The 10,233-nt window shown below is 33.3% G+C and overlaps 1 long non-coding RNA gene across 1 annotated transcript; it reads left to right on the forward strand.

The window, feature by feature from the left end:
* The first annotated feature begins 523 nt into the window (after positions 1-523).
* LOC109114212 (uncharacterized) lies at positions 524-9,869 on the forward strand. Its single transcript, XR_016078318.1, has 3 exons — positions 524-757; positions 1,826-1,922; positions 9,210-9,869. It is a non-coding gene; the product is annotated as an uncharacterized LOC109114212 (long non-coding RNA).
* The last annotated feature ends 364 nt before the right edge of the window (positions 9,870-10,233 follow it).

Genomic DNA, 10,233 nt, shown 5'->3' on the forward strand with positions numbered 1-10,233 from the left:
GAGGACAGTAGTAAACGCTGCATGATCGTCGATACTGATGGCCTAGAACTGGCTTCTATCAGTCGCCGGTGATAGCAGTCCGGTTTCTATCATGGCAGAGTCCAAAATACCTGAGGGATCCAGTGATGGCTGTTAATCACCTTCGGTTGGAAAGGGAGAGAGTGAGAGTGACTGGTGACTGGTGACGGCAGAGTCCGGTGAGTCTCGAGCAGGAAGTGGAAAGAAACTAATGAGAAGCTAACGGCATGAATGATAGACTCCGTTTAATTCATTTCGCACGTATTAAACCAAGGCACGAATTAAAAGACGCAGGGCGCATCCTTATCTTGTACGCACGGTGAGCGTATATTGCGTGCCTGGACTGAAGCTCGAAGCCGAACGGGGTGTAGAGAGTTCGCACGAGTCTAGATAATGTACGAATTGAGGACGCGCGTGGCGCATCCTCGCAGTGTGCGAACGGTTTCAGCACTGGCTTTGCACCGACAGAAGCCGAACCCAATTCATTTAAGTCGCATAGAGACTACCGTTAGAACTAAAAAGCGCAATTAGAAAATTCAAAACCCAAATACCATTTCCATTATTCCATACCTACAATCTCTCTCTCTCTCTCACCCTCTCTCTCTCTCGCTCGCTCGCTCGCTAGTTTTTAATTGTGACTTCGGTCTCTGTTGCTACCTCCGCGAGTCGATCTTTTGGTACTGAAGGCTTGTTCCACCCGAAGATGCTCAGAGTATTGAGCTTGATAATCTGAAAACCTGTGATTCTTTTTCCTTTTCTTTTATTCATGATTTTTTTTTTTTTATAGTTCCAATTAATTTTTGTGAAAACATTCTAAATTAGTATAATGTAATTAAAGTTATGTTTTCCTTCTTGCATTAAAGTTTCCTTTGTGCCTCCAACCTCGAACAAATTTAGGGGATTTGGTTTTGGTTGCGGCGCAAGTCTAAGCAGAGGCCCAGAAGGCCAGAACCCAAGAAACTAGTTGTCTTCGTCTTTCCTTTTTTTTTTCGCTTTTTTATTCATCAAATCTTGTTGGTTTTTGAGTTGTCTGTGGTCATCGTATAGGGTTCTTGGGTTTGGAGACAAGAATCTAGGATCTGGAGGAAACGTCTATATGGATTTCCAATAGGTTTTCAATTCCAAAGTAGATTTCAAGCGGACGAAGACATTGTTGCAGAGGCTTAGCAACAAACGCGGCGCTCTCGTTGAGTTAAATTTCAATTTGGCTTTCAGATTCAGACATTTAGTCTCACCATAACGTATGAAATTCTATTGATCAAAAAATAACGTATGAAATTCTGTAAGAAAATTACTATTAGATGTTGGGTTTTGGAGATGCAAAGATTGATTGGTCTTGATGGGGCTTTTCTTTCAGACAAGTAACGAGTAGATAGAGGATTTTGCAATTTCTCATTTGGGTTAGAGAAAAGGTTGAAAATAGCAATTTGATGCTTGTCTTTATGATTCCGATATTCATATCCAGTGATATTATTGGTTTTGAGATTTATTTTGTAGTTGTCTACTTTTGTCTGAGACTCTGAGTTAAGATATGATCAATGCTTTGATTGGTGTTTAGGAGTAGCTGGTAAGGAATGAGTAATAACAAAGGATTTATAGAGAATTGAACTGCCAAAGTGGGTCTAGAGATTGGAAAAATTTGTTGGTTCTATTTGTTTTTTCTTTTTAAGTGTGTTGTCTGTTTCAAAATGTTGGGGTGGACGCTAATGGATCATGGTTTTCTTTGCAAAAGTCTTTTTAGTATGGGAGGAAACCTAATGAGAAATGGGAAGTGTTGACTTTTTATGCTTCTCCCAATTGTTGCCAGTGCACGAGGCTATTTCCAAGATTTGTACCATGGTCACCCAAGTCGCAACGAAGCAACCCAACCATTGCACCAACACCCAGCCTCAATAACATAAGAGGTATATTATTTAAACAATTTCTCCAATTGCAACCTCTTACTCAGAGAGGGAATCTGTGATAATATGATATGAAGCATATCAGTCTTCCTCTGCTCCTTTCTCATCTCTTCTTCTTTGCAATTGATTTCTACCAAAATCTCAATTAATGTAGTGTGATTTGATGTAGCAAGGCTTTAGGTTCTTGCATCAAGATTTCTTTTGTACTTCCAAGCTTAAAAGACAGGCTGCTAGTCGCTTTTTTGATGTTATAACTTTTATACAAGAGTTTCGTAGTATTGACTTGCCTAATAATTTAGTTCTTTCTATTAGATTTTTTTTAAAGGTCACCTCTATTCATTTCATTAATGTAAGCAAATATGTACAATAAGGTTCCAAGAACAGGGGTAAACAAAATCCCTAGGAAAAAGCAATTACAAACTGAGCCCAGTACAATTGCTCCCTATATACCCCTTGCTTAGCTAAAGTCAGCCAGCTCATTTGCATCCTTTGGAACCCATTGAAATAGTACTGTCATTTTTTTCTTTTCTTTTTTTTTTGATAGGTAATGCAAGAGAAATTTTATTATGAAATAGAGAATGTGTGTGTGTGTATATATATATATAAGCACCCAAAAGAGAGACACAACTAAACAGAGAATATATATACGCATCCCACCACTTGAATGGAATTTAGATAGAGTGATCTCATAAATATCCTGTTTTTTCTTTTCCCCTATACTTCTATTGGATCATGGTGGCATTATTGATAGTGCTTTTACTTGACTAATTTTTCTGGACTAACCTTATTTTTTTCTGGATCAACCTATTGATGCTCTGATACAAACAACCGAGACAGATAAAGGAAATGGAGATAAGACTTCATTTCCAAAAATTCCAGCTGCATATATGGGTACTGATTTCATGTTATATGCTTATATCATGGTTCTATATCTAGTTTTAGAAGTTAAATATCATTTCTCAAGACTTATTTCTTGCTAAATTTAATTAAATATCTTAAACATACAGTTCTTTTGTGGTACAATCTGTTAAAACATACCATTTTGTATGTTTTAAAAGTTTTATTTATAGAGTACATCTAGAAAGAGTCTAGTTTTAGTGCTTTTGAACTTGAAGGGGTTTTGCTTAGATCCCAAATGATTTAATGGCATGTAAAAAGTAAGAACCACTTGACCTGATGCTGAGATGCTTGTCCCTTGATTTTAACACCTCAGGCAGAAACCAGTCAAGTTATCTTGAATTTTGGTTCTCATCAAAGACTGTAAGCCCGTAACTCCTGAAGAATTTTAAATTCCATTACCACACAAATACAACATCATCAACCGAAGCCATGGTAAAAGTTCGTTAATGGAAATTCAGCAACCCCAACAGTCAAATTTTGGAATTGAAGCCACATGAGTTCATGAAGAATTCCAGAGAAGGAGAGCCATTTCTCCTACATAGTGCAGGCATTTACTTGCAATCTTTTCTTTCTTTGTTGTTTACATGCTTTTTTTATGCTTTTCCATACCTTCACAATATGTCATTATCTTTGGTTCTGATTTTCTAGTTTTCGTAGTAAAGGTTTCAATACAGTCATTTTGAAAAGGAGATATGTGGGAATGGGGAGAATACTTCAACAAGGTGGGAGCTACCACAAAAGTTTCTTCTCTGTTTTTCTATTCCATTATCACAAATCTCTTTGGTCCCCTCTAGTTTCTCCTCTGCATTGCTTGTATTCTCTTGTCCTTATTAGTATATCTCTTCCAAGTGACAAACTTTCCTGAGTTCTCTTCTATTGTCTCCTTACCCTAGGAAGCTTGAAGAAGTTGGTTTGAGCTACAATGGACTCTTGATTAGAAATCCTGACACTCATTGAAATAGATGATGGTGGTGGTGGTTTGAAGAATATGGAGGGAAATTTAAGGGTTCTAGAAAGAGTTAGAACTGGTTATCTGACTTTATTTTCTGTTTCTAACAGCAGAAAGTAAAATAGGAAAGATAAACGAGAAGCATTGGAGAAGAGATGGTTGCTGGTTAATCACTTTTAACATGGTAGCATTTGAACTGGACTTGAAGAAAAATCACTTATACAAGTGCACTGGATTCGGAGTGATGTATAAGTGATCATGCAATACATGTTGTTGAATCTTAGTAAGTATTTTGTTTGACATTGGTATGATAGGCATATACTAGGGGTGCAACTTCGGTACCCAAACTGATGATTTTACACTGGTTTGGGCTTAGGTCCATTCAAAATGTAACTTAGCATATATTGCATGGTCACTTATACAAGTTTCAAACTTATCATATAAAAATGTGAGTATGATGGACAAGATAGTGGTGCATATGGAGTCTTATATGATAAGAGAATACCACTTCGATTCAAAGGAAAATTTTGTAAAATGAGCAATGTTATATGGAGTAATGTTGGGAAGTCAGGACAACATGTTCAAAAATGAGTGTGGTGGGAATGTAAACATTGAGATGGATAAGAGGGAAAACTAGAAAATATAAGGTTAGAAATCAGCTTTTTTGAATTAATCTAGGAGTATTTCAACAGGTAATAAAATGAGGGAAAGTAGAATAAGAAGGTTTGTTACGTGCAAAGGAGACCATCTACAAAATCTGTAAGAAGTGATTTGTTACAAGTTCTAGAGGCTAGAAGAGCCATTGATAAAGACATGGGTTGTAGTAGAGAGAAATCATTTAAGGGTCCATAATTTATCTATATAAGGCATTGAAAAAAATGGAATGACAACATAGGATTAATGTAGCTGACTCCAATAGGATTTGTTTTTTAATTCTAGGGTTTCTAGTTGCTTTCTATATTTGTAAGAAATGTGTATTCCTTGTAGAATATTCACAAAGGAAAAAAATAAAACAACTCAGGAAGTTTATCAATTTAGCTAGCTACTAAAAAGCTTTAGCTAGCTAGCTTCATATTATGTAATTCTTTGTCTTTCTAGTTGTCGGTGTTTTTTATCATTAGTCGATTGTTTGTTTATCCAATCGAATCCTTTCATTTGAAAAGAATGGATTCTGAGAATCTTCATCCCGAGAATCGCCAAATGTGTTTGGCACAATCATCTATTTCTTGTTTCTCAAAACTAAAATCACATTCGACAACAACCAATTTCTTGGAATCAATTCTCTAGATGACCGAAGCTACATTGTACTCAATTGCGTTTAAATCATTGTCAAATACATATAAAAAATGAGAGAAGTCACATGTTCATGTCCAAGCATCCCCTTTCTGGTTGAGGCCTGTACAACCATGTCCAAGGGTCCCTTTGATGCTCACTACGTATATAATGGCAATTAGTAATTGTCTCCTTACACAACTCAGTCCGATATGACATCTCTGGAAACACCAACACAATTGGACCAATGAAAAACTTTCATCATGTTTTAACATATTCAACAAGTCATGAGTGAGATTTCTTCTAACGGATAGTTCATAGGTTTCTAAGGCTACTACCCAACCTCGGACTTGGAGTTGAATGAGATAGCTGCCCTCTTATCCAAGGTTGAACTTAGAAAACAAAGAGTTGAAGAAGATATCAACTCTCTTATCCAATCTCCAAGGCCGCAACGCAACCTCGGGTGTTTTAGAGAAAATGTTTTGGAAGTGGAAAATTAATGCTTCTGTTATCTACTTTTTCACAAGACGTTTCAAACAAAATGAAAACAATTGAAGCCACAAGTAGTTATAATGAAAACAGTTGAAATCACTCTCCATCACCATAAACAACAAAGATCTCCAACGACAAGGTCAAGAAAATAGAGACAAACATATCTAATATTTGAGCCTTTGTTGAGTCTAAACAATAATTACCCAAAATTGACTTGATGAGTTCCTAGTTACATGGGTCTAATTTTCTAAAATATTCAAGAATCTTTGTTTATTAAGAATTTAATAAACATGATAGATCCATGCTTTTCAATTAGTGTGGAATACAATGATTGGAAGATTTTATAATAGTCTCTTAACAATTTAATAGAAAGTTCAATGATATAATAAACTTAAGTGTCAATACATATCAATAAGAGCTTGTCAATGAACATATAATAAGCTTTTTGGATCGGACCAGTGACTCAACGTACACAATAAAACTTAAATACATAAAAATAAGAGCATTCACAACTTGAACATCTTCAATATATCCAACGATTTCATATCAGAGTATATAATAAACTTAACTGTCAAATTCCAAATCCATTCAAGTTGTTTCTTGGTTAACTGGTTAAGGTATGATTAACCATTTTTTATTATTGAAATTTGAAATCATAAATACTTATAGGTATCCGTTGCAATACCCAAATGGTACCCCAAATATAGAAGAAATTTCATTGCAAGTCTTTGATTTACAGTTGTGCATGGTTTGTGGAAAGATTTTGGCGGGATGGGAAAGGGGAAATGGGTGGAAATTTTTTCATGTTCCATTGTTTGGTTGCAAAAGGGAAAATAGTGGGAAAATCAACCCTAGTAAAATTTATTAATTTATTATTGAAAAACTTTATAATTATTTAATGTTGATAATTTTCTAATCAATTATTTATTAAGAATTATATTTCAAATTTATTTTATTAACAATTAATGTGAATTAATTAATAATATTATTTTTACTATTAATTATTTAGAATTTTTATTATTTAATCATATTATTGAATCACTAATTAGATTTATAATAAAATCCTGATTTATTTATTCATTAATTATTTAGTTAATTAAATATTAGTTTTTTTGTTAATTAGTAACTAAAAATACTTTTTATTATTTAGTAATTCATTCTTAATTAGATATTAATTATTTAAAATACATAATTAGTTAGTTAATTATTTTAATTAATTAACATTTTACATTTTGTTAGTTTATAAGTTATTAGTAATATTAAATTTTATTAATTTCCATGACTTAATTCATAAATTTAATATTTTAATATTATTAATTCATAATGTACAAAATTAATTTTCATCGATAAATTACTTAGTTTAATTACTTTTAATAAAATTATTAAATACTTTGTTGTTATTTCTAAGTTAATTGATAATAAAAATTATTTTTTGAATTTTTACTATTCTACGTTTTATAATTAATATTTTATTTTCTTAATACTTATGACTTAATTAATAATTTTAATATTTCATTTCAAAAAATAATTATTTATGAAATTTTTATTGATTAATTTTTCACTATTTTCTATTTCATCTTATTTATGAATTTTTTTCTTCAATTATTTTTTTAATATGCTATTAAATATCTAATATTTTTTTGGTTTATGAATCTAATAACAATTAATAATTTAAGTAATTAATAATAATTATTAATTATAAAATTATTTTATGAAAATATTAATAAGTAAAACATTACTAATTAATTAATTAATTAAACTTGGGTTGATTTTCCCACTATTTACCCTTTTGCAACCAAAATATGGAACATGAAAATTTCAACCGCTTTTCCGTTTTTCTCTCTCATCCCACCCAAATCTTCTTGCAAACCAAACATGGCCTTAAATCAAAGACTTGCAATGAAATTTTATTTTATATTTGGGGGACCATTAGGATATTGCAATGCATACATATAAGTATTTTATGATTTCAAATTTTAATAATAAAAATTGGTTAATCACACCTTGACCAGTTAACCAAATGAACAACTTGAATGGATTTGGAATTTGACAGCTAAGTTTATTATATGCTCTGATATGAAATCGTTGGATATATTAAAGATGTTTAAGTTGTGAATGCGCTTATTGTTATGTATTGAAGTTTTGTTGTGTACGTTGGGTCAGTGGTCCGATCCAAAAAGCTTATCATTGACAAGCTCTTATTCTTATGTATTGACAATTAAGTTTATTAAATGTTCATTGAACTTTCTATTAAATTGTTAAGAGAACTATTTTAAAATCTTCCAATCATTGTATTCCACACTAATTGAAAAGCATGGATCTATCATGCTTATCAAATTCTTAATAAGCAAAGATTTTTGAATATCTTAAAAAATTAGGCCCTTGTAACTAATAACTCATCAAGTCGATTTTGGGTAATTATTGTTTGGACTAAACAAAGGCTCTAGTATTAGAAATGTTTGTATCAATTTTTTTTGGCCTTGTTGTTGGAGATCTTTATGGTGATGGAGAGTGAGTTCAACTATTTTTATTATAACTAACAACTTGTGGCTTCAGTTGTTTTTATTTTGTCTGTAAGTTTGTCTTTTGAAAAAATAGACAAGAGAAGCATTTATTTTCCACTTCCAAATCATTTTCTCTAGAACACCCGAGGTTGTGCAACGGCCTTGGAGATTGGATAAGAGAGTTGCTATCTCCTTCAACTCCCAATTTTCTAAGTTCAACTTTGGATAAAAGGGCTGCTATCTCCTTCTACTCCCAGTCTGAGGTTGGGCAGCAACCTTAGAAACCTATGGACTATCCTCTAGAAGAAATCTCACCCGTGGCTTGTTGAATATGTTAAAACATGATGAAAGTTTGGTCCAATTTTGTTGGTGCTTCAAAAGATGTCATATCGGACTGAGTTGTGTATGGAGACAACTACTAATTGCCATTATATACATATCATGTCCTCAACAGGATACATCGTCAAAGAAGACTCATCCAAAGGAGGAATTCAATATAGCCGAGGAAGCATTTTTACATGACCACAGAAAATGTATATAGAAGTAAGCGGCAGCAATGGACCGTTATTTTTTGGACACATTTCTTTTAGATCCTGATCATTACATGACTCTGACACGTTAGTATTTATGGACGAGTACTAGTAAATGAGTTTGTGCACATTTTAGTCTAAAATGATCAATTCTCTCTCTTTTTTAGTTTCAATCTGTGTCCATCTTATCACCATTAATGCTCACCTAGTATTATTATTTAACCCTGAAAGCTGACATATATCATACAATACAGTAAGATACATATTTAATGCATTCAACCATGATTGGAGAGTTGACATGGCAATGTTGGACATGCATTTTCATGGGTTCCACCTTATCTCTGGGGTGAAGATAACTAAGAGTTGCATAAACTTGCTTACTAACATTTCTCTTATTAGAATAGCAAATATTTTGGTGTTTCCACATGATCAAGTCTTTGACCATGTAAGCTATTCAATTGCATATTTAATTTCTCCTGCTATATTCATGAAGCCAAAACAATCAGAGTTTAGTATCCTTAAACGGATTCTGGAAGCTTTTACATTTTTTCTTTCATTATCCTGTACTTTTATATTTCTAAGCTCCATGCTAAGTAATAAACATTTTTTTTTTTTTGCTGACTATGTTGAATAATCCTCCTAGGTTACTGGAATTGGAGCCGGAGTTGGAATTGCCAGGCCTGCATTACCTGTCTGGTTGGATTCTCCAATTCAATGGGGCAATTTGAGCATGTCCAATTTAGACTAAAGCCATATGATGATATCAGTGTTGGTTCTCCTAGGTTGCTCTAAGAATTTCTGTGTGGCATGCCATAGTGGTGTCTCAATCATGGAAGGTTATGAGCTCAGCTACCTCTTCAAATTTCAGCCATAGCAGATATTAACTGAACAATCTCTTTTGCCTTGTCATGAACCGTGCATGACACTTGAGCATTTAGAGTAGAAGCCAATCCTTCAGTGTTGTGTAAATTCTTCAGGTTGGCTTAAATCTGGGAATGATGTGCATTGGGTCCTGCATTTCTGGTGATCATGTTACGGCATTGGGGATCTGCATGAATTGCTTGTTTGGGTAGGTTCTTAGATAAAAAAACAGTTAGGCAGATGATTTGGTCAGAGCAGGATTTTCAAAGACAAACTTATGTTGGGTTGAACCTGGACCGGGGAAATCAATGTAAAGGAAATAGTGTAAAAAGAAGGGTGTGATCAACTTTTTGCTGCTTTGTTCACTGTATGGTCATCTTTTGTACATTTGGAGATTTTGCTTTTTGTAAATAAAAATGTGAATTGTTTTGCTTATAAAAAATTAGATGGACTATTTTAGTTGTGCTATTCAGTCAGAAACCCAGACATATGTTGGATTCTGATTGCTCTTTATGTGTCCATGAAATTCTGGCTGAGAACAGACCTAGTGAGTGATATCAATGCCTATGCCATCTCTGAACATTTTTTTATAAATTTGTAAATTGTAGTTTTTTTTTTTTTGTATATAAAAAACAAAGACTTGTCGTCTTTTACTTCTATTTTATTTTCTTATATTAGTAAAGATTCTTGTGAGTGGTGTAAAAGATTCGTCTCTTTTTCCTCCTAAGGCCATTCAGGTCCCCATGATCCCTCTTCCCTAAAAGCAGTCCATCTCTTTTTTGCCCTGCGTCACATTGAAAGATAAT

The sequence above is a fragment of the Nelumbo nucifera genome, chromosome 7, assembly GCF_055504915.1.
Source record: "Nelumbo nucifera cultivar China Antique chromosome 7, China Antique-T2T, whole genome shotgun sequence".
NCBI lineage: Eukaryota > Viridiplantae > Streptophyta > Magnoliopsida > Proteales > Nelumbonaceae > Nelumbo > Nelumbo nucifera.